General features: G+C 43.6%; 1 pseudogene; it reads left to right on the plus strand.

Annotated features, from left to right (window-relative positions):
• Positions 1–2,935: 2,935 nt before the first annotated feature.
• LOC147457959 (uncharacterized) lies at positions 2,936–4,360 on the plus strand (annotated as a pseudogene).
• The last annotated feature ends 21,619 nt before the right edge of the window (positions 4,361–25,979 follow it).

A 25,979-nucleotide genomic window follows, 5' to 3' on the forward strand; every position in this document is an offset into this window, starting at 1 on the left:
CTCATCCATTGAAGTACGATCATACAAGTGAACTTCCTCCAACTCCCTTGAAATGTATGGCATATCAAATTGTTGAGTATCATGTTGCAATGTTTTTGTGCGAGCATTCATATCCCCAAATACAATAACATCACCTTCACCTTTGAAATAAGCAATGTCCTCTTCCAAATCAGAAAATGGTTGATCTCTATCCATGCAAGCATAAAAGGGAGAATCATGATGAGGAATGTAGCAACCGGCTACAAAAATGGGTGCTCTTTTTGGTGTCATAATTTTCAGCCATACATAACGTTTGTACTTGTCATCTTTCACAATTGATACAAAATCTTCCAATCCTTTCTTAACCATACATGCTAACCCTCCTAGTCCTCTTCGTTGCTTGAGATTCTTTGACCACATCAATGAATGTACATTGTAATCCTCCAAGCCGTTAATCCTTTGTGTATCATGCTCCCAAGTTTCAACAAGAAGTACAACATCACCTTTGCTTGTTAGTTCATCAATGCCAACCCCCGCATTCCATGGGTATCCATTACAATTCCAATAGCATATTTTCAATTGTAACTCGGTCTCATAGGTCACGCATCCCTATTTGGTTGAGAGACTTGCCTCCTCCTTGGGCACATTTTCTTCATGAGAGATCTCCTTGTTTTTATTATTCTTTTCCTCATATGCCTTGCGACGCATATTTTGTTGCTTAATAGTGCGATCTTCACATACAAAAAATTTTGTATCCCTCAAATAGATCCAACTATTATCAAGGATAATCTTTCGCTTGGTCTCATCCGGCATGGTGCATACAATTGGCCATTCTCCCGAGCGAGGAGCTCCTTGCTTCCCCACTCTATGTGCTCCATAGACCATAACTCCGGACATGCCAAAGTGGGTTTTGAAAAAATCTTCAATAACAATGGCAAGAGAAGGAGGTGTCTCTAGCTTCTCTTCGGGAATTCCACGAATAACAATGTTCTTGGAAAGTGGCTCCCGTTCCTTCAACTCCTCCACATCCACATTCTCAACATTCTTTTTTTGAACCATAGCTTGCATGAGTGAGGAATTAGAAACCACATTACTACCACATACATCAGCCCAAGACTTGTTTGTGCATAGATTTTTCATGTTGTATACATCCCGGCTCATAGTGTCAAATTTCTCCTCTTTCAATACATGGTCATGCTCTACGTTGCTCATTCGCTCCTTCAAAGCATTCAAGTCCACAAGAGAGCGTTTACATTCCTTGACTTCCTCTTCAAGTTGCATCAAACGTGTTGTTTGCATCTCAAGTGTCCTCTTGAGATTCTCATTCTCAACCACAAGTACCCTTAGTGTGCCATTCTCCATTGCAAGTGCTCGTAAGTCTTCGCCTTGTTTGTTTACGGTCTCTTGCAATGATACCAACTACGCCATGATCATGGTTTCCGATGTCGTTGGTTGGGTGGTTGTGTTGCTATCTCCACACTTAGGAGATTTTGGATCATTTTCCACAATGGTTGTGGACCTTGTTGAAGAAGAAGAACCCTTGCGAGTGCCGGAAGACATTGTATGTAAAATAGGAGATGAGAATCAATTTTGTTGAACCTGAGAGAGAGAGAGAGAGAGAGAGAGAGAGAGAGAGAGAGAGAGAGAGGAAAATAGAGAGCGAGAGCGAGATCGAGAGAGAGAAAGAAAAAGAGAGATAGCGAGAGCGAGAGACGCGCGAGAGAGAAAGAGAGATAGCGAGAGCGAGATCTAGAGAGAGAGAAAGAGAGATAGGGTACGTAGAGAGAGAGAGAGAGAGAGAGAGAGAGAGAGAGAGAAAGAGAGAGGAAAATAGAGAGAGAGTGAGAGAGAAAGAGAAAGAGAAAGAGAAAGAGAGATAGCGAGAGCGAGATCGAGAGAGAAAGAAAGAGAGATAGGGTACGTAGAGAGAGAGAAATAGAGAGATAGAGAGAGAATTAACTAGAGATAGCTACGGAGATGGATGGAGAGAGAGAGAGAGAGAGAGAGAGAGAGAGAGAGAGAGAGAGAGAGAGAGAGAGAGAGAGAGAGAGAGAAGTAGATCCGACCAATATAGAGCCAAGGATGTGGGAGATCTCCTCTGGAAGACAATCATGGGAATGAAAGACAATCGAGCTTCACGAGAGGATTTTCATGAAGGTCCGACCAATATAGAGCCAAGGATGTGGGAGAGCTCCTCTCGAAGACAATCATGGGAATGAAAGACAATCGAGCTTCACGAGATGATTTGCAATCAGTTGGAAAGATGCCAAAGATGTGACCTTTCACCAATGCAGCTGGCCAAACAAATCTTCCAAGAGCGCCATGGGTATTGCTAAAAAGCGAGGAATGACAAGTCCAAAGGGTGATTTCAGAGTTCAGGACGCCAATAGGATATATGCGATGTCTCAAGACAACATTCACCCGTGATGATCAATTGTCAAGACTGAAATCGCACGACTGACATAAGTTCTTGCAATTTATTCTTCCATTTGCGATCAAGGGGTGTTTAACGGAGAAAGTGCGGTCCTACATATACAAGATTTCAGAGCTAGTGCGGTGGATCTCTTCCAAGGAGATACGAGAGGAATCCATTGTAGTCGCAAGGGCTAACTCCATTGAGGCATTTTGCATGATTGAGAAGTATCTACCCACGAGCTGCCTAACTATTTAAATGCACTTGCTCGTCCATGTAGTAGATGAGGTTGCAGTGGCAGGTATAGTCCATAGCCGTTGGATGTTCTTTCTAGAGCAGTTCATGAAAACACTTAAGGGTTTTGTTCGCCAAAAACCGCCTTCAGAGGGGAGCATGGTAGAAGGATGGCTGGTGCAAGAGTCTCTTGTCTTGACGACCAAATTTCTATATGTTTCTGACCCAAAAATGCCTCGACTATGGAGCAATGAGGAGGATGCAAGATTGGTGGGAGAGGAGCCGTAGGGGCAAGGGGTGCCAAAGAAAATGAACGACGCCATGAGAGAAAAGATCATGAAGTTCTGTATACTAAATTCAGAGCCGATGCAAAAATGGCTTGAAAGGTACGAAGAAGAGAAAGAGAGACGCAATAGGGAGCGACACGATTTCAGGAGAAACCGAACGACTAGAGGCTTACCCTTGCCAGACTATCTTGCTCCTCTACCTTAATTCCCTACAATGACATGGTTGGACAAGACAGTGAGAGTAGCTCGACAAATTGGAGAACCCATATCTCTAGAAGAGGAAGAGATGGCTATTGGATGTGGCTGGAGGTATCATACATACATGGCACTGTGGTCGCATGGAAAGCATTTCAGAACACAACAAATTGACAGCAGAAGAAACACGTTTGATAGTGGGGTAATGGTTAGTTTCATGCAAAAGAGCAGGGCCAGTGCCAGAGACACGAATGAGAGCACTAGCAAATTGGATTAATGTGGTCTGGTGTCAAATATCTTGAAAGTCAGCTTCAGGCGGTTTGAGATGTTTTTGTTGGATGTGAAGTGGTTCAAGGTGATTACTTCTGGTCGCAATGCAACGGTATGCAGAGATGGAAACAAGCTTGTGCAGATAGATTCTGCAAAGGTTTGGATAGATGCGAGTGACACGTTTACTCTCCTTGAACATTGCGAGCAAGTGGTCTTTGTACCGGACCCTCGAGAGCAACAATGGTGGTTTGTAGTTCAGGTTGCTCCAAGAAATAAACAAGTATTTGAAGGGCACGAGCTCTTGGAGGAAAGTCGGATAGACGACGCAGATACTACTATGACATTAGATGAGATGGATGAAGGTATGGCAGATGAAGCTGACAGATATACGAGGGATGACGCAGACGAGGCAGATATGACACTTGTAGATGAAGATGCAATGGATGAAGACAATCTGCCAGAATGAGTTGGGGCAGAGTTATGTCTGCAATTAGAGATAGACGATGATATGGTGCAAGATCTTATCGATGATGCCTCACTAGTCGAGGCCTGTATGTGTTTGTGTGAAGACGTTGATTTAAAATTAATCTTAAAGTTAATTTAAACAAAGGTGTTCTGACGCTTTCTTTTACTTTCTTTGTGCATGACTTTAGTATGGAAGACCAGTATCCAGATCCCACTTCTATGAGTGCAGATGCATTTATGGGCTTCGTCACATGGATGATGCCTAGTCAGATGCCTAGTCAGATGGCTTCTGCCTCTCAGTACTGGGTAGCCAGAGACACGGGTACTATGCCTCCGGGCTTCACACCCGAGGGTCCGACGCCTATGGGGGGGGACACCTATGGGCGGGGGGACGCTTATGGGTACGACATCTGCGAGGTCTCCCATCACGGCCGCTTTGACACCTAGGGATACGGCAGAGGCAGGTACGTCCTCATCTCTGCAACGGGCTTTCAGGACCGGTGCGCAGAAGCCTTAGAGCATCCCACACGAGACGTGGCAGCAGATCAGGGAGGATGAGCGGACAACGGACAAGCGGGTCAAACAGGAGCGTCAGGCCGCGGAAGTACGACAAATGACCAGGGGGACATCTCATCATGGCAGCGGAGGCTTCGACACCTTTCGCTATGAGTTTGTGAGTTCCCAATCCAATCCTAGCTATTGCGTTTTTTAAAAACGTGATGAATTATGTATTCTTAATTACTTTTATTTTTGTATAAACGCAAATCTTGCAATGCATCGAGCCCCGACACGCCAGGCGGAGACAGATGGATATCGCAGAGGTATTTATGAAGTATTGAATGATCTTGCTACCGTAGGAGAGCCTGTAGATTGGGAGGCCTTGGAGTCTCGCTGGTCGATTGAGGTGAGACGTTAATATGTGTGAGTTGATCTAATTAAATAAGTATATGTGAAGTAATATCAACACTAATTTTGTGACTTGTCCTATGTCCAGGCTATGACGCGTAGTCATCAGACAGTGGATTTCATATATATCACTACAACAAAAAAACGTGTTATCGACGCAGATATCGATGCGGCCCGTCGCTATGCGCTTCACTATGAAACCAGTCGCTATTAGCAACGCACATAGCGACGACCATAGCAGAATTTTTTTCTTGGGCAGAGGGCAGGTAGCCTGGCCTGTGCCTAGTTAAAAGATGGACACAACCACAGTAAGACTTCCTGCCCTCTACCCAAGAAAGCGAGCAGCACCAAAATATCAACCATGCTCCTGCGCGCAGAAATTTCGGCAGAGTTCCCTTTGTTTTTACATAAACTTTTCAAAAAAAACCATATCATGTATACGCCTCCTACATGCTATCCATGTAGGATCTCACATGAGATTTAAGGCCAATGAAAGACAACCGTACCAACTGAAAAGCATAACCATAACTTAAAAGCATAACCATAACTTAAAACCATAACCGGCTATAACCACTTTGATCAAAACCATGATGCAGATAACCATAACCATAAACAAAATTAACAATAACCATAAGGATAACCAGAAAGAGAAACAATAACTTTCTATACAATGACAATGACAATAATCATAACCATAAGGGAAACAATAACTGTCTGAACACTAACTGTTTGTACAAAAAAGAGACACAAAAGCGTGTCTGTGTCTCACAAAGCATATATATGAAATCTGGTCCACTAATGACTAGGCGTCGCAACCTGCACATAGGACAACTCACAAAATTAGTATTGATATTACTTCACATATACTGACTTAATTAAATCAACTCACACATATTAATGTCTCACCTCAAGCGATCAGCGAGACTGTAAGGCCTCCCAGTCTACAGGCTCTCCTGAAGCTTCAAGATCATTCAGTACTTCATAGATACCTCTACGATATCCATCTAACTCCTCCTCACGTGATGGAGCTCGATGCATCGCAAGATTCCACATTTATACAAAAATCAAAGTAATAAGGATACATGATTCATCGCGTTTTAAAAAATGCCATAGTTAAGATTGGATTAGAAACTCACAAACTCATAGCGAAAGGTGTCGAAGCATCCGCTGCCAAGATGAGATGTCCCCCTAGTCATCTGTCATACCTGCATGGCCTCATGCTGCTCTCTGAACCGCGTGGCCGCTGTCCGCTCATCCTCCCTGATTTGCAGCCACGTCTCGTGTGGGATGCCCGAAGGCTTCGGCGAGCTAGTCCTGAAAGCCTTCCAAGCTGCATCTCGTCGATGTTTGATGGTGTCCCGTGCAACACCCTTGATCCACCGCGCCGAAACAACGAAAGAACCCGAAGCAGGCTGGTACTCTCTCAAGATGGTCTCCACTATGTAAGTGACTTTTTCCTTTTCTTGCTTATCCCAAGATGTCAGAATGCTGGTCGAAAACTGCAGCTCCACGAGCTGGCGAATCCGCTGTCGCATCTCAGTCCCGACTCTATCCATGTCAACAGAACCATCTCCCCGTACAGTATAGAGCTTGCGGGCACTAGGATCGTGTGCCCCCCAAGGTGTCCGAGGTGTGCCAAGAGGTGTGTCGAGAGGTGTGCATGGGTAAGACAGGGGTCGTGAGCGAGGAGGGGTCAAAGCATCTGTGGACCCTCCTCCACAGCAACCACCACCTCCACCTGACGATCGCCGAGATCGACGAGTGTCCCTGTGCTGCAGAGATGAGGACGTACCTGCCTCTACCCCACCCCTAGGTGTCGAAGCGACTGTGATGGGAGAAGAAGACGTCGTACCCATAGGCGTCCTAAACCCTGTAGGCGTCCCCTCCCTAGGCGTCGGACCCTCGGGTGTGAAGCCCGGAGGCATAGTACCCGTGCCTCTGGCTACCCAGTACTGAGAAGCCTCTCCATCTGAGCAGGCGTCATCCGTGTAACGAAGCCCATGAATGCATCTGCACTCATGGAAGCGGGATCTGGAATCTCGTCTGCCATACTAAAGTCCTGCACAAAGAAAGTAAAATAAAGCGTCAGAACACAGTTTTTTAAATTAACTTTAAGCTTAATTTTAAATCAAAGTCTTCACACAAACACTTACACGCCTAGGCCTCGATGAGTGAGGCATCATCGATAAGATCTTGCACCGTATCATCGTCTATCTCTAATTGCAAACATAACTCTGCCCCAACTCGTTCTGGCAGATTGTCTTCATCCATTGCATCTTCATCTACAAGTGTCAATTCTGGCTTGTCTGCGTCATCCCTCGTATATCTGTCAGCTTCCTCTGCCATACCTTCATCCATCTCATCTAATGTCACAGTAGTATGGACGTCGTCTGACTGACTTTCCTCCAGGAAATCTTGCCCTTCAAATACTTGTTTATTTCTTGGAGAAAGCTGAACCACAAACCACCATTGTCGCTCTCGAGGGTCCGGTACAAAGACCACTTGCTCGCAATGTTCGGGGAGAGCAAATGTGTCGCTCGCATCTGTCCAAGTCTTTGTAGAATCTATTTGCACAAGTTTGTTTCCATCTCTGACTACCGTTGCATTGTGACTAGAAGTAATCACCTTGAACCACTTCACATCCAACAAAAACATCTCAAACTGCCTGAAGCTTACTTTCAGGATATCTGACACCAGACCACAGTAATCCAGGTTGCTAGTGCTCTCATTCGTGTCTCTAGCACTGGCCCTGCTCTTTTGCATGAAACTAACCATTACCCCACTGTCAAACGTGTTTCTTCTACTGTCGGTTGTGTTTTGAAATGCTTTCCATGCAACCACAGTGCCATGTATGTATGATACTTCCAATCACATCCAATAGCCAGCTCTTCCTCTTCTAGAGACATGGGTTCTCCGATCTGTCGAGCTGCTCTCTCATTATCTTGTCCAACCATGCCATTGTAGGGAATTCAGGTAGAGGAGCGAGATAGTCTGGCAAGGGTAAGCCTCTAGTCGTTCGACTTCGCCTGAAATCCTGTCGCTCTAGAATGCGTCTCTCTTTCTCTTCTTCGTACCTTTCAAGGCATTTTTGCATCGGCGCTGAATTTAGTATACAGAACTTCATGATATTTTCTCGCATGGCCAGGTTCATTTTCTTCGGCACCCCTTGCCCTTGCGGCTCCTCTCCCACCAGTCTTGCATCCTCCTCATCGCTCCACAGTCGAGGCATTTCTGGGTCAAAAACGGATAGAAATTCGGTCGTCAATACAAGAGACTCTTGCACCAGCCATCCTTCTACCATGCTCCCCTCCGGACGCACTTTTTGGCGAACAAAACCCTTAAGTGTTTTCATGAACCGCTCTAGAAAGAGCATCCAACGGCTATGGAATGTACCTACCACTGCAACCTCATCTACTACATGGACGAGCAAGTGTATTTGGATAGTTAGGCAGCTCATGGGTAGATACTTCTCAATCATGCAAACTGCCTCAATGGAGTTAGCCCTTGTGACTGCAATAGATTTCTCCCATATCTCCTTGGAAGAGATCCACCACACTAGCTCTGAAATCTTGTATATGCAGGTCCGCACTTCCTTTGTTAAACACCCCTTGATCGCAATTGGAAGAATGAATTGCAAGAATTTATTCCAGTCGTGTGATTTCAACCCTGACAGTTGATCGTGACGGGTGAATGCTGTCTTGAGACATCGCATATATCCTGTTGGCGTCCGAAACTCTGAAATCACCCTTTTCACTTGTCGCTCTTCGTTTTTTAGCAATACCCATGGCGCTCTTGGAAGTTTTGTTTGACCAGCTGCATTGGTGAAAGGCCACAGCTCTGGCATCTTTTCAACTGACTGCAAATCATCTCGTGAAGTTCGATTGTCTTTCATTCCCATGATTGTCTTCCAGAGGAGCTCTCCCACATTCTTGAATATATGCATTGGATCCAGCAAATGGTTAATTAGTAGATCACCTGAGTACGGCAACGTATGGAGAATGGACAAACGTTTCATTCGTGGAACAGGTTGCCTCTCATGTTGCTCCCATCGGCGACGCCACTCTTGTACATGCATAGGACGACATTCGACGCGACCAAGCTGGCCTTCGCGCAAGTGATGGCCATCTGGAAGATAACGGTGGTGGCCTTGATAAATTGTCTTTCGAAGAGAGGTAGAATAGCGCACATCCAAAGACTGCCCGCAAATTGGACGTGCATTGTATCCCGAAGTTGTTAGTCCTGCATATATCAAAACATGAATCAGGCCAAGGCAAAGGGCTTGCGAATAGTGAGAATTTTTTAAATCAATAACCATTACCAGAAGCTTCTCCGTATCTTGGCCAATCATGCATAGTCCACATAAGAAGTCCATGGATCCTTGCATGCTGTTGTCCTACTGGTTCAACCGCATCTGCTATGTCGATCCCATGCCATAACTCCTGGAGCTCGTCAACTAGTGGAGCTAGATAAACATCCATGTTTTTTGCTTTGAACTTACCAGGTACAATCAAGCTTAAAATCAAATGACCCTTGTTGATAGCAAGCCACGGCGGGAGGTTGTAATTGATAAGGCACATAGGCCAACTGCTCCATGACGAGCTTCTCAAGCCAAATGGATTGATTCCATCCATTGCCATGCCCAAATGAAAATTGCGTGGTTCACTCTTAAAATGTGGCCAGGTATCTTCAATGTGCCTCCAAGCCCATGACTGCGGAGGACTACACAACATCGACAGAGGCTGCATCAGAGGATCTAGCTAGGTCACTTTGGCTCGACATGCACAACGTCCGGTCAGAGTACTGACCATGGAGGAGATCGCCCTATCCCAACTAGCTCGTTTATCCGTTTAGTCCACACCCAACAGTTTAGGATTCCATAATATTTTATTTTGTCATCTTCTTACTCTGACTTTGTATCAGATCCATCACATTGTAACTTTCCTGTCTCATGTCTCATAGGTCACTTTGGTCTTTCGAAGACGTTAATATAACATTTCATTTCATTTCTCTCTTTAATTTTTTTTCTTTAGTTTTAATTTCCTCAGCATACATTAATTCTCTCTCTCTCTCTCTCTCTCTCTCTCTCTCTTTCCTACACACACACACACCACTCTCTCTCTCTCTCTCTCTCTCTCTCTCTCTCTCTCTCTCTATTTCCTACACACATCTCTCTCTCTCTCTCTCTCTCTCTCTTTCCTACACACACACACACACACACCGTTCTCTCTCTCTCTCTCTCTCTCTCTCTCTCTCTCTCTCTCTCTCTCTCTCTGTGTCTCTCTCTCTCTCTCTCTTTCCCACACACACACACACACACACACACACACACGATGTAGAGTAGAGAGAGAGAGAGAGAGAGAGAGAGAGAGAGAGAGAGAGAGAGGGGTTGGGGAGGGTGGAGATGGACATAATACCTGCGCAGCAGGTTTTGGCCAAGACCCGAGCATGCGAAAATGGCGCCTGCGCGCGGGTTTCACTTTTTTCCCCAATTTTTTTGGCGTCGATATACGCGTCTCTATACGCGTGGCAAATAAAGCCTTTCCACGCGTATATCGACGCACATTGCGACACGTATAGCGACGCCTGCTAATGTCGTTGATATACGCGTGGAAAGGCATGGCCGTCGATATAGGCGCGCCGATATCTTCATTTAGTGTTGTAGTGTATGTTTTGTGAGACACAGACACGTTTCTGTGTCTTTTTTTTGTATAGACATGGTTATGGTTATTGTTCAAACATGGTTATGATTATTGTTTAGACATGGTTATGGTTATTGTTTTCTTTATGGTGGTTATGGTTATTGTTCTTGTATAGACATGGTTATGGTTATTGTTTTGTTTATGGTTATGTTTAACTTTATGGTTATGGTTATGGTTATTGTTTTGTTTATGGTTATGGTTTTAATTTGGTTATGGTTTTGCACAAAGTTCGTTATATATGAAGTTCGTTATGGTTATGGTTTTGCACAAAGTTCGTTTCATTTCTTTCATTTGCTTTAAATCTCATGTGAGATCCTACATGGATATCATGTAGGAGGCGTATACATATGGTTTTTTTTGAAAGTTTTATGTTAAAACGAAGGGAACTCTACCAAAACTTCTGTGGGAGTAGGGTTGATTTTGGTGCTGCTCGCTTTTTTGGGTAGAGGACAGGTAGTCAGGCTGTGGCTGTGTCCATCGTTTCACTGGGCACAGGTAAGGCTGCCTGTCCTCTATCCAAGAATTTGTTTTTGTGATATGGTCGTCGAAATATGTGTCCATAGGCATGTCGAAATACACATCGAAAACTGTACCTTTTGATACGTATATCGATGCCTATTTCGACGTTTCCACAGGGATGGGTATTTCGACGCGTTTTTCGACAGATAGAGTCGAAACTTGCGTCGAAGGCACCTTTTTTTGTTGTATTGATCATCAATGTTGAACTCATTTGCAATTTCTTTGTGTGTTTGAAAGTGTACAAAGCTTTCTTCAGTGGCACACATGTGGCTAACTTTGCTGGCTTATGCATAAGTCGCATGTTACAAAATACATAGACCAAGTTCGCATCTCATTTAGGACATAATTGATTTCATTTTTTAGTATGCACGAAAGAAAATGAAGACCAATTTCTTTCACAACTACCACTTGAGGTGGCAATAGATAATACTCTCACAGCCACATATTGAAGTTTTACTTTTTCTCCACCATACTCTTTCCACCAAACTGGTGTGCTCATTGTCTTGATAGCATCTATATGCTAAGAATCCCCAAACATTCCTTTTTTGCTAGTATAGGCCGTCTTCTGTATGTATGCCACCTGTCCATCCACATTGCCTAATAGTTGGGTAGACACTTTCTTGAAATCACTAATCACTTTGTTGTTTGAAGATTGATCGTGCATCTGGAACTTGGGATCTAGGATGAACTCTGCTCTATGTAAAGGAATATGCATCTACTCCTCTCTTCTTTTGACAAATGAAATCATCATGGATTTCTCTTTTCCTGCATAATATGAATTGTCATTTAACTTGCGAGAGGCTTCATGCATGTACCAGTAAACCCATCCAAAGATAGAGGCTTCTTTGTCCACTAATCGTATCAGATGAGCGAAGGGTTCTGTGACAATAACAATTTTGTCTACATTTCTCCAAAAAATAGGAGAATTTACAAGCTAATAGCATTTGGAAATAGCAAGTTCATACTTGATATATTTATCAAGCCAAATGTCCCATCTTCTATCTGCTAGTGTTTCAACAAGGGCTGCTTTAACCTGATGTAGTGTAGAGAGAACGTAATATGCTTTCGCAAAATGGGTCACACAAAAAATCTGTAACTTTTTGGTTGGGGACTTTGTTCTAAATAAAGCGTAAAAAAATGATGCTCTCTTATAAACTTCACAAAGTGGTTTGCATCTAGAAGAGTTAGCTTAATAGAAGGAACTTTTCCAAAGTCCTTTAAGAGCAGATTCAAAGTGTGAGCAACACATGGAACCCATCTAATTTTTGGATACTTTCCTTCAATTGATTTTTTAGCTGCTTTGTAGTTAGATGCATTATCTGTGACAATGAGTGTCACATTATTAGGTCCCCCTGCTCTTCTAATTGAACGCTCATATACACTAGCAAGATATCCACTAGTTTTCTCTTTCAGGGATGTGTCAATCGCTTCAAGAAAGATGGAGCCTCTTGGACGAATCAACATCACATTAATCAATGGTTTCTCATGACAAATTGTCCAACCATCTAGAGCGATTGTGCATCCATACTTTGGCACATAATCAAGAGTTGTGCCCTTTAAAATATTCTCTGATGTAGTGTAACGCCACACATGGCAAGTAATCAGAATTCACTATTTATCTAAATCTCTTCTAGGTGTGAGAATCTCTATAGAAAGCAAAAAATTATTATTTAATCTACTTAAATTGTATGCAGTGTGAGTATTACTCTACACATGACAGACAATCATTAGATAAATCTAACCTAAGTTAGTTCCATGTGTGAACATAGTTCAACACACAATAAGTAGCTCCTAACTTTAACTATGTAACATAAGTTACTTCTAAGTGTGAATATAGGTCAACACAAAGCAAATAACTGCTAACTTTAACTATCTCAAATCACTTCCAAGTGTGAGTTTCCTCTACACAAGGCAAGTAATCACTAGCCACTTTACTTAATTTACCTCCCAGTGTAAGATATACTTCACATAGAGCAGATAAATTTTAAACTCAAAACTCCATAGCCTTAAAAAAAACTACATTCAACTAATGTAACTTTTTATCCTATGCTCTAACTTTTTACTTAAAATAATATATAACTAAGTTTTATAATAAATTTTTTTGATGTTGTAAAGCTCACCTATAGATGAGATAAGGGGGAAGAGAGATCAATAGAATGATAAAAACAACCTGTTTTCACGGTATATAAATGACTATATTTGGATCAAAATTCTAAGAAATTATACGATATGGTGTTTTTGTTGATGTGGCATCGTATAATACGGCCGAATAAAGATAGGTGTCGTATAATATGCCCGTTTAAAGTGTATTATATATACACCGTATAACGTACAATGCAACTTAGGTGCTGCATCACTTCTACCAATGAGTGATGTTTTTGCCAAGTTATCACATGCAAGCTTTTGAAGAAGCTCTCTACATTGGGTTTTTTACATATACATCAACATTTTTGGCCCAACAATCAGCATTGACAATTTTAGGTATGAGTCATACTTAAAGATGATCACCCCACCCGATTTCTACTAGAGACTAATCAACCAGACAGCCTGCAAGAAGAAGAACCTTCATGTCAGGGATGACATGGATGCGAAACCTGAGTTGACGGCTCAACACAGAAGAAGCCTTTCCCAACTTTTTTTGTATCACTTATTATTTAGAAACAACATGACATTTTGTAATAGGTTAAGCAACCAATATTCTTTGTGGGAACGAGCCTCTAAGGAGGAATTGTATTTAAGCAAGTTCTGTAACCCTAAGAGACATTTTTGAATTAATCTAATCTCACGTTTTACTGTGCGCTGTGTGTGTGTGTGTGTGTGTGTGTGTGTGTGTGTGTGTGTGTGTGTGTGAGAGAGAGAGAGAGAGAGAGAGAGAGAGAGAGAGAGAGAGAGAGAGAGAGAGAGAGAGAGAGAGAGAGAGAGAGAGAGAGAGAGAGAGAGAGAGAGAGAAGTGTCTTCTCTTTCCTATGCACTCTACGGAGATTCCATTGCAAAAGTGGCACCACCAATGTGTTAACAATATCTAGGGCTTCCACCAACACCAAGCTTGCACGATTTTGGTGTTGTTAATCACCAGCGTCACCAAGCGACCACCTTTTATGTAGCCATGGGACGGGATTTTCAGAACCTCTAGTAGTGTATTATGTTATTGGCTGGGTTTCTCAATCAGGTAAGAATGGTCAAGAGTGATCGCCGATGAGAGGCACACTCTAGGACTGCAACCTATAATGTTTGGGTAAGATTGGCTAAGTGTGGGCATCCAAATGTGAACGGGCAAGCCCATATAAAAGTCAATCTAAACCTAAAATACCTCATTCTCTCATTTGTGCAATTGAAGAGTGCTCTTGCTCCATCTCCATATTCTTCTTCATCTCCTTGTGTGTGTGTGTACGTGTTAGAGAGAGAGAGAGAGAGATCAAGCATTGTGGCGGCACGACGGTGATGAGGCGGTTGAGCGCGATGCAGCGGCGGCTTCCTCTTCTTCGCGGCGAGAAATCCTCCACGACAGCAAGCGTAGAGCAGTGATAAACACATCGTTGTCATCTTTGAGCTTACTAGTTTAGGCTAGTTGCGTGTTTGGAGCCATCTGTGGCTCACACACAATGTTAGGCAAGTCCCTTGCTTCGATATTTGCGGCAGAAGCCCACATTTTTGGCGATGTTTCTAGGGAATTTCCCTGCACTAAGCTCAATAGGCACTGTATGCTTCTTCTATGAGTGTTTGTGTTAGAAAGGTAGAGAAATAAGGTGTGTAGTTTGTTTTGAGAAGGATTTGTGACCTTTGTGTTTGCTGTAGTGTACTATTATTGTTAATAAGGTATTGTAATGTATTGTGTTTTCTCTGTTGATAAGGTGTTAGAATTAAGGTAGTAGATCTATAATGTTAGCACTGTAAGGTACAGTAATTAGATCTGTTAGCTAATGAGTTGCTGTAGTACTGTGTTAGTGTGTAATATAGCTCTGTTAGTTGTAAGTAGGTAGGCTAGGTGTGTGTGTGCTCGCGTGCAGCGCGACCGCGGAGACCTTATTTTTTTTTTATAAAAAAAATTAAAATTAAAATTTTAAAATTTTAAAATTTTAAAGGTAGGACCGGGATCGGAAATATTCCCTAGGCCCAAGCCCAAGCCCACACTTAGGCTCAGGCCTCATTCACCCTTTAAAATTTCTTATTTTAGCCTCACGTGTAAGTAAAAATCGACCCTTTTGAGGACCAACGGAGCTTCGGGTAACTGAACGTTGTGTTGTAAATCACACCACAACCCCCTGAGCAATACACTTGTTTTGATCTATCACACGCTCTAATCCAGAAACTGATTAATAAAAAACATCAAAAAACGAGTGAAAATGGATTGAAAAACGCCTAAAAATTTAAGGGATTAACCTTCGAGGTTATTCGCCGATGCTTGTAAGGTGCCAAAGACACATGCATCTGCACTCTGGTCCTGTGCTAGAGACTGAGCAACTAGCAAGCACTTCAACTTATGTGAGTTCTCAATACCCATCTACCTTAGGTTCCGGGCCCTCAATGGCAACCCAAAGTAGTACCACTCAAGACCCGCATATTGCGTCTAGTGACTCTGACTACGACGTCATGGAGGGTTTCCCAATGCCTAATCATGATAGCTCAAGCCAAGACATGCATGCCATGGGCACACGGTCCGGGCTGAGTGTGCTTAGCCGCTTGAAGGAAACCTTTAGTAGAACCACTCGCTCCGAACATGGAGCTAACGATGTAAATGAGGGGAGTGGGGAAGTAAATTCTCCATTCATGACAAATGTAGACCCTAGTATGCCCTTAGAGAGTGTGCACGTGAATACTTCATTCAATACACCCCCTGACTCTTCCGAGCTATTTCCCTCCGAGGTTATATTACCTAATGGTAGAAGCCTTGCCGAAGTACAAGAAGTTGAGCGGTATATCATTGTGGCTAGGGAAAAGTAAAGCGAGAGCTTACGCAAGGTGGAGCAACAAAGAGAGTTAAAAGCGAAAGCCTCTATGTCAATATCCTTGCTACGAGAGCAATCGAGTGCTCCATACTTAGCAACCACTAAGGGCCAACCCATAGAGATACACATTGCATCTAGCTCAAAGGACATCCCTAGCACCTCAATTCTAGATGGAGCGTTCTTAAATGAGAACTGGAAGTACGAACTACAAACAAAAACTCTAACCTACCTATACAGAGGTCACACCTATCACGTGGGCTGGTTAGATGTCCTACAATCCACAACGGGTGCTACTAGTGTGGAGGATCAACAACAAAGTGTTTGTGAGGTCATCCATAGGGTTATTGAGCTAGAGAGACAAAACAAGGGGATCCACATGCCTTCAATTCGTCTCATGAGATTCTTGGATACAGGGAAGGTCAAACAACCAACCTTATTGGAAATGGAGACTTCCTTGGTAAGTCCGATTGATCCTCCATATGTTGTTTTGCCAGGGGTCTCAGTGCAATTTGAGCCCACAAGTGATAGCTTTACTTTTCCAAGTCTAGCTCATCTTTCCCTTGATGACACTACGGCTACCATGCCTACCCTAATGATGGGAATGCCAAGAAACATGCCATGGACCTCATTTGTTAGTAAATCACCGCTACATGGTAGCTCAATGCCTGCAATAGTACCTACAAGTGTGCACCAATTGTATACACCTATAGGTCCTTGTACTCATGTAGTCCCTACCCCTCCCATTGGTTCAAAAACCTATGCTCCACAACCACAACACCCAAGCTCTTATTTCAATGAGACCATACCGGCTAGCATTGGCATGTCACATCCGACGTCTGTTATGCCTAGGGCCACACATAAACTTTGGGTCACCACATGGCACAACACCGTACCAAACTTGGAACCCAAGGGATTCCTATGCGCCAAGCCCAATGTCAATACCTACTCCACATGTAATCTCTGGAGCACCTTCAACAATGATGCCTGCTCACTTAGGTGACTTGGAAAAATTTGCTCAAGCTATCGATCGATCTATTGCTGAGAATATGCATAACACGCCTGATAGAGAGCTTAGAAGTAAGGTAGTACAAATAGCCAAGCTCACACAAACATTTAGTGGAGATGCGGATGTGAGAAAGCATATCAAAGTGTTTGAACAAATATGCGATTCTCTAGGAGAACACAATGACCTACATAAGAGTAATTCTTTAAGCCTAACCTTAAGTGGAAAGGCTAGGGATTGGTATAAAACCCTAAGGACAGAAGAAAAAATAATTTAACCTACTCTTAGGAGACTGTTCTTGAAGAATACATACAAGAGGGAGTGCTTTGGGGTGTAGCCTCTCAGCTCCAGAAAGCCCAACGATAGGAAGGAGAGTTGGTGAGAGAGTTTATCATTCGCTTAAAGAATTTGAATTCTCGCTGTAATCCACATGAGTGCTTCAATAATAATCAATTGCTTGATAGATTCATTAGGGGATTACAACATGAGGATATCTACAACAATGGCCTACGGTCATTGGAGGTATCACCACTTGGAAAGCATTCACCACCAATGTGATCCAATTGGAGAATGAATTATTAATTATTTAAGGAGAAAGAGTGTTTGTTGAGCCTAAATCTACTAGCTCACAAGCATCAGGGCATCAAACAATGACCATAAAGCCTATTGCTAAGGAGCCAAAGATATCTGAGATGTCTTTAGAAAATCTCACCAAGGCCATTCAAGAGAGTCTTAGAGGCAATCGTGCTCCGCAAAACAATCATATGTATCCAAGAAGGGAGCAACAATGGTGCTCCATATGCTATGGTCCGCATAGTATCAATGAAGTTGCAATGCCTATGGGAGGTATGGTTATCAAGCTAAGGATTTCATAGTATTTAAGCATGCGATGGCCAATAGACCAACCTTAGCATGGATAGGCACACCTCGAGTGCCTTCATTGATGCTTGCCCCACCTCTTAAAAAAAATTCACAACACATGGTCCCCAGGGCCCAAAATGTTGTTCAAACAACACCCTTACCACCTCCAGTGCTAGGACCACAACCACCACATCCGAGAATCACTTCTATGAATCAAGTGGGTTGTGAGTCATCTATTGCTTGTTTGGAAGGCTGTGAGGAAGATTGTAGACCCTAATATTTCCTATGGGATGGATGCGCTTGAAGAAAGTCCACAATACTACATGGAGGACTATTGGGGACAAGTCAAACCTATTTATCAAGTAGCTACTCTTGCTGCAAGAGGCCAAAATATCAATTACACTACCAAGAGACCACCTCTTCAATGCTATGAGTGTGGAGGTCCACATCATGTGGCCGAGTGTCCTATTAGGCTACAAAAGAACGCCACACTAATGCAAAACAATCAAGCGAGCACGTCTACAATGCCGATACTCATGTGTAATCAATGTGGCATAGATCATTTGATTGCCCAATGTCCAAATAATCCAGCTGCGCCAAGATCACGCCATTAAACTTAGTTGAGGTTACCAGGAGCCATCACAAAGTACACATGTGGTACCAGTAAACGTTGATGGCCGGTTTTCAAAACCGTGGCCGCAAGAACCAACCCCAATCGAGGAGGAGCACAATACCAAGAAAATGATAAAAAAAAAATCATTTTTACATTCACCACCACCCCTTCTATGCTTGCCCATGGTAGGCTGCCCCTCAATTTGTTGGCTACACCCCTCCATTATCACCAGAGGACAGCTTCTCTCTCTCCTGCTCGGCTCTAACAACCCACCATCTCTCTCTCTCTCTTACCTTGCTTTTGTGTCACCTAGCCCAATGTGCGCATAAAACAAGCTGCCCTCTTTCTTCCACTGGCGGGCCACCATGCTTGGACAAAAGTCTCCCTCTCTCTCTTTCATTATTCAAACTCTCTCTCTCTCTCTCTCTCTCTCTCTCTCTCACACACACACACACACACACACACACACACACACACACACACACACACACACACACACACACACACACACACACACCCCTCCTCGCTTGTCCATACTCCCTCTGGCGGGCCGCCATACCACCCTTTTTCCTCTCGTCCAAACTCCCTCGACCTCACTCTCCCCTCCCTCTCTCCCCTCTTGTATTTCTCCCTCTAGGGGGACGCCACTCACCCATGCCACTCTCTCTCTCTCTCTCTCTCTCTCTCTCTCTCTCTCTCTCTCTCTCTCTCTCTCTCTATGTGACCGGCCCGTGGGTGCAGCCACTAATATCTCTATCCCTCTCTCTCTCTCTCTCTCTCTCATAATACGCAACACACACACACACACCCTTCACCCTCTCTCTCTCTCTCTCCCCCTCACCCCCCTCACCCCGTTGACTCTCTCCTCTCACCCCCCCCCCCCCTCCGTTCCTGTCGGCCATGCAGTACCGAGCCATCTCTCTCTCTCTCTCTCTCTCTCTCTCTCTCTCTCTCTCTCTCTCTCTCATTAACACGCACACCCACACACATAACCCACACTACCCCCCTCACCCCCTCAACACTCCCTCACCCCATCTCACTCCTGCTCTATCTGCCTCTAATAAAATCACTCTCTCTCTCTCTGAATCCCGTGCACACACACTTACACACCCACACACAACACACGCACGCCATATGCACCCATCAAAAATAAAAAAACAACCAAGTTTGATGCCATCGACAAAAGAAACGAAACGGCCAAGTCGCGCAATGCCGACACGAAATCAAGGAAAGACTATGAAGGCATGTCCCGGCCGGCCCCGAAACTCGGCCCCGAAACTGGCGAACGTGCTACACCGACGCACCAGTGAGGCCCGCCATTCGCTAGCATCTCGTCCACGATGCATCTTTGTATTAATATTTGTAGGTTATCATTATCTTTCCAATCTCAAGCCAAAAATCTGTAAAAAGCCCCATTGTAAATTGTCACCTCTCTCTAGGTGATGGTCACAAAGGCCCACCTAGGAGTTTTCATTTTGATATTATCCTAAGACAAAGCAAGGGTCAACCATCTAGGACCAAACTCCTTGCTTTTTCTCTCCTGATTAGGGACTTAACCTCATCAGATCACCCTAAACTAATGCAACTTGCACCTATAAAAAGGCACTGAGAGGTCACTATCAGGGGGGTCAGTACTTGGTAGCATTTTGGTGGGAGGGGCTGGCAAAACTTGTATGAAGAAAGAGGGTCTTTTAGTGCAACATTTTGGGAATTAGCACTAGGAGAAGAAGCCATATCTACACCTTGACTCCAATGGTCTCCGCACATTCAGGAGTGTAGAAATCTTCATGTCTATGAGTCACCTCTAGAGAACGCACTATTAGGCTCACTATCTCTCCCTCTATCTCTCTATCTCTCTATCACCATGGTTGCCATCTCACTGGAGATAAGTTTTCTATAAATATTGCATTTAATCAGTTTTCTCTTACATCCCGAGGGGTTGTCATCACCCACATCTCTCTCTCTCTCTCTCTCTCTCTCTCTCTCTCTCTCTCTCTCTCTCTCTCTCTCTCTCTCTCTCTCTCTCTCTCTCGGGGGGTTCACTATGTGTAAAACTACCATATCACGTGTGTTCAAGACATGTTTGTAAAACCCCTTATCTGTGAATTTTATTAAGAATAAAATGTACCCTTTTCTTTTAAAATCTGTAATTTTTTTTCAAATTTGAAAAAATAATGCCCTTTTGTATGTACAATTCTGTAAGTTTCAAGAACTTTACATACCCTTCTGTTGAACTCACGTGATAGGTTACATTTTTATTAGGTGACCTACCCGGGCTCTCTCGCTCTCTCTCTCTCTCTCTCTCTCTCTCTCTCTCTCTCTCTTGGTGTGTAGTGTTCATGTTATTTGAAATCACTATTGTCCGCGTCCTAGCCGCTCAAAGCTAGGTGGTGCCCCCTGTTAATTTCACCGTGCCTAGCACGGTGTGCATCCGCTCTTGGCGCTTGAGGCCGTCGGGGTCGTGTCACTCTTTGAGCTCGTGATTTGGTGCCCCCATTTAGGAGGGATTCTTGGAAACCTCCGGTCTACAATGCTGAAGAAAACACACATCATCGACCATGCATGAATGTCTGCAAGAATTCTCCAACTGGAGAACGGAGGAGGAGGAGATGGAGGAAACACTGACTGCCTTCATTGAAGTACTACTGCCAGGCTGTAGCATCATTAGTATTCAAGAGATAAGCTCCCCATCTCGTATTGCTCGTGCTAACCACAAATTAAGAGCATGAGGTGGGAAGGCTACGAAATGCCATCACTGCTGTCGACCAAAGCACACGATCAATGAGTGCCAGCAACTAAGATAACGAAGAGGTAGAAATCATCTACATCGACGTTCACCGTGACTCGTGAGGAGGTTATCCATATCAAGGGAGGAAAATTTTTGATAAGGCCTCTCTTTCCTAAGGAGTCTGCAAGTAAAGGTATAGCCTCTACTCCTAAGTGGCCAAAAGGAGCTGTTCGAGCCAAAGGAAAGGAAGGGCTAGGCTAGCCCGAAAACATATGACCCCAAAGGAAGATGCACCTGGCCACATGAGTGCTTCAAGTTTGGGAAGCAGAGTCGTGCCTAGTTTGCCAGAGTTAAAGTAGGGAAGTCTGCTGGAAGTGTCATTAGCCTGGAAGCTAAAGGGAAGGCAAAGATAGAAGAGCCGGTCCGAGAGAAGAACAAAGGAAAAGGAAAGGTAGAAGAAGTGGATGGTATGGGAGTGAAGCGTGGCAGGCACAAAGAAGCTTCTCAAAGGGAGGAGAAGATGAAAGAAAAAGGCGAGTCTAGCAAACAGGCATTGAAGCCTCAATGGAAGATCGACATCGTGGATTTTTGACTGGGTGAGTATGCTAGACCATATGACCTAGTTTAGGATGTATTGATACAAGGTCTAAAGATAACTTGGCCCAATTACTCCATCTTGCACCAAGGATGAGGAGACAATGGACGAAGATGGTAAGCACAAGAAAATAAAGACCAAGGATAAATGGGGCTATCTCTGGGAGAAATCTTGATGACATCCTACCAACCATGGACGCCCACATCATATCTCAAACATCTACATAGATGGTGGTGCACAGCAGCGCGTCATGAGTGAGAAAATGATGCACCATCTTGGCCTAGAGGTAAGTAGACCGGCACCCTGCCGAGCCAAAATGGCAGTTATGTCAGAGTGAAATGCGTAGGCATAGTGAATGAAGTCAAAGTAAATGAATCTATTACAAAAGTGGAGGTAGTCATTTTTGTCATGCCACAGAAAGGGGATGGCTACTCTATCAATCTTGGAAGACCCTGGATCATGTCTATGGAAGCTAAGCAAGACTAGAGTACGGAAATGATTCAATGAAGGATTCTAAAGAGAAGTCCACATTCTATGACATGAAGGACCCCCAAACCTCTTTCATGTGTCCTATCTACTTCTCTAGTCGTGTCATGACCCCATCAAGAAGAGGATTCACCGCAGTAGAGCACATGGTGCTTGCATTGATGTTTGCCACTACAAAGTTCCGCTCTTATCTATTGCCTAGACCCTTTCTAATTTTGACAATGGAAGAGGTCTTTTTGTATGTGATGCAACACATGGATGTCTCATCTAGAATCTCTAAGTGGCTCATTAGATTGCAAGAGTTTAATTACACCATGCAGGTAGAAAACTCCACCAGGGCTAGTCTGGCAGGTATTCTTACTCATCATCACTATGAGAAGAAGCTAAAGGTCAACACGAAAGGTAAAGAAGTAACACCAATGGTAGAAGTTCCTAAACTACAAAGAGCTCATTCTCTTTTCTTTGATGGATCATACAAAAGAACAGTGGACCACTCTACAGTAGCTGGCATCATCATTCTCAATGAGCAAAAGGAGAAGGTATTCTCTATTGGGAAGCTGTTACACTCCCACTCCAACAATGAGGTAGAGTACGCGGCTTTAATTCTTGGATTAGAACAATGTGTTTTGCAAGGGATTGAACACCTAAATGTGTTTGGTGATGCTATGCTTTTGATAAAGCAAATAAATGGCACTTGGATGTGTACAAATCAAGTTTTACTTGGCCAATTATTCCAAGCTAAGGATCTTTTAAGGAAGTTTAAAGCGATACAGTTATTTCATGTCCCTAGGGCAAAAAGCCAAGAGGCAGATGCCCTAGGCAAGGAAAGAATACAAGATGTTCCCATAAGAGCAATCAAATTGAAACTACCCCTCTTTGAAGGTAGCGATGCTATGCCTGCTATCATCAAATTCTTAGATATGGGAGAATGTCTTAAAGGGTACATCAAAGGCCAAAAACGGTGGGTTGTCAAGAAGGCTACAAGATACCACCTTGTAAACAACAACCTATATTGCAAGGGCAAAGACCAGATTCTCAGGTGAGTGCCAATCTCCAGTGAGATCACAGGGGTAATCTCAAGTTTCCATGATGGTGTCTGTGGCGGCTATTTTTCTCTAGACATTAACAATAGGAAGATTCTACAGGCAGGATTCTCTTGGCCTAGTCTAAACATGGATGTGCATCATTGGTGTAAAACATGCAAGGCTTGTCAAGTGTCCAGTGACCGTACACTAACCTATGAGCCACAGACTCCTACCATCTCATATGGTTCGTGGCAATTGGTCCTCTACCAAGGGCCCAATCAGGTAAACTATACATTCTAGTTGGTGTAGACTACATGACTTGATGGGTGGAAGCAACAACCACCACACACATTACAGCCCAAGAAGTGGCAAAGTTCATATTTGAGCACATTTTTTGCCGTTTTGGCACACCTCTAGAGATAATATCTGATAGAGGACCAAGATTTAGAGGCGACCTGGTGGGAGAACTGGTGAAAACGTTAGGCATTACACACCGACATTCTACCCCATACTATCCACAATGAAATGGCCTAGTGGAAAAGGTAAACGGCATGATCTGTAAGATCATTGCAAAGCAGGTAAATAACCACACACGTGACTGGATAAACATCTCATGGCCGCTCTTTGGGCCTATCGCACAACATTCCAAACATCACTAGGTTTCACCTTGTTCCATTTGGTATATGGAAAGGAGGCCATTCTACCCATCGAGGTACAGATAGCCACCTTGGGAGTCATGGCTAGCCAATTACAATGCCCAATTGCCCATCTCCGGGACCACATCCTGGATCTAGAAAGGCTTCACTTAGATAGAGAAGATGCGATTAATCACTATGCAGCACAAGCAGAGCGACACTGACTCACGTTCAATCAAGGGCTTAAGGAAAAGAGCCTGGAAAACGGCATGTTATTATTGAGATATGACAATAGATTTGACACTAGGAAAGACAAGAAATTTCAACCCAGATGGGAAGGGCCATTCATTGGCAAAAGGTGATATGCCAAACGGTTACAAATTGATGGAAGCAAATGGTAGAATTCACAAGACCAGAGTCAATGGATGGAGTCTGAAGAGGTACTTTTTAAGGTTTAATTTGACCCCGAGTTCATGCTAGATATTCTAGAAGGGGGGTAACCCTCCAATTCTGCTGCTAGAGAATCAGAAGTAGGGCTAGAAGCATGAATGCCTCTAGCCAGAAGGGATGTCTAATGACGGCCGGTTTTCAAAACCGCGGCTACAAGAACCAACCCCGTCTTTATACCCGACGAGCAATCCTAAAGTTAACTACTCTTTATTATGCTACAAACGGAAGCCTGGCTGCCCTGCATAATATCCAAAATAGCGCGCTAAAAGCCATAAAACGATAAATACGCATACCTGACATAACCATGAGCATGGAATAGAAGCTGCACACGAACATAGAGGGATAGAGAGAGAGAGAGAGAGAGAGAGAGAGAGAGAGAGAGAGAGAGAGAGAGAGAGAGAGAGAGAGAGAGAGAGAGAGAGAGAGAGAGAGAGAGAGAGAGAGAGAGTAAGCGAGAACATGCAGGCGCACCTCCTAGAGCGGAATGCTACGCCGGCATGGCAAGAGGGATGGGAGGAGAGAAGAGAAGAAAGACATGGGCGTTGGGTGTAATCTCCCCCCGTGCAAGAGTGAGCATGTCCCTCTTGCACGTATTTAATTTATAGAAAATTTCATGCTCAAAATTGAGTTACATCCAATTTACACTTGGGCATAAAATAGTCATGGCTCATAAAGAGCTCAATGTAGCAATTAATAGCTGTCTAGATCTCAACTTTTAACTAAACCATATACTAAGGCTTGAAACAGAAAATCCAACGGTGGTAATTTTATTCCGAATAACTGCTATCGCCTTATTGTCCAGCACGTGCCAATCACTGATCTGCTCACACAACACCCAACAAGTGATCATATTCCACAATTCAAATCAACATTGCAATGGTTCATCAAAATATAAAATATTTCACAAATATATCATCAAAATATCAATTCCATTACATACCTTGGGGTTGAAAGACAATTGTCCTCAATTGTTACCAAAACCAAACTAGTGATAGTGGTGGCCAGCCACCACTGGAAGACTGGTCTAGTGATTTGGTGCTGCATAAATCGACGGATCTGAATTTTGAATTCGTGTTGCCTAAATCGACGAATCTACACTAGTGCTGCCTAAACCGGCGAATTTTCACTTTTAAAATTCGTGTTGCCTAAATCAACGAATCTACACTAGAAGAGAGGCATTGCCTAAATCGGCGAATCTGTGTCTCTAGGTGTGTGGTATGCAAGTATCAAGTGATGGTAGTGCGGACTTAGCGATTGTTCAGAAATCCATTGACACTCTTCCAAAGAATGGTTTTTGTATTTTACCAAATATCTTCTCTACTGGTTTCCTCTGCGGGTAGTGGTCATCTCATGATCTAAAATTATTTCGGGAGTCAGAATTTCTTCATTGTCCTCAATGAGGGGGGGGGGTCAGCTGTGGAAGGGGTGTCGGGAATAGGTCCCTTTTGTGGTCTCAACAAACTGACATGGAAGGAGTTGTGTATTTTCCAATGTGAGGGAATGCCCAAGTGGAACGCATTGTCATTTATCTTATGAAGAATTTTGAATGGGTCATAATCTAGGGGCCAATTTTACTTTAGGGTGTTTTTCTACACTTTTTAAGCGTCGTTTTTCTATTCTAAGCCAAACAAGGTCGTTTTCTTTAAAAGGTGTAGGTATTCGTTTATTAT

Source organism: Adiantum capillus-veneris, chromosome 5 (genome assembly GCF_014529385.1).
Source record: "Adiantum capillus-veneris isolate H3 chromosome 5, ASM1452938v2, whole genome shotgun sequence".
NCBI lineage: Eukaryota > Viridiplantae > Streptophyta > Polypodiopsida > Polypodiales > Pteridaceae > Adiantum > Adiantum capillus-veneris.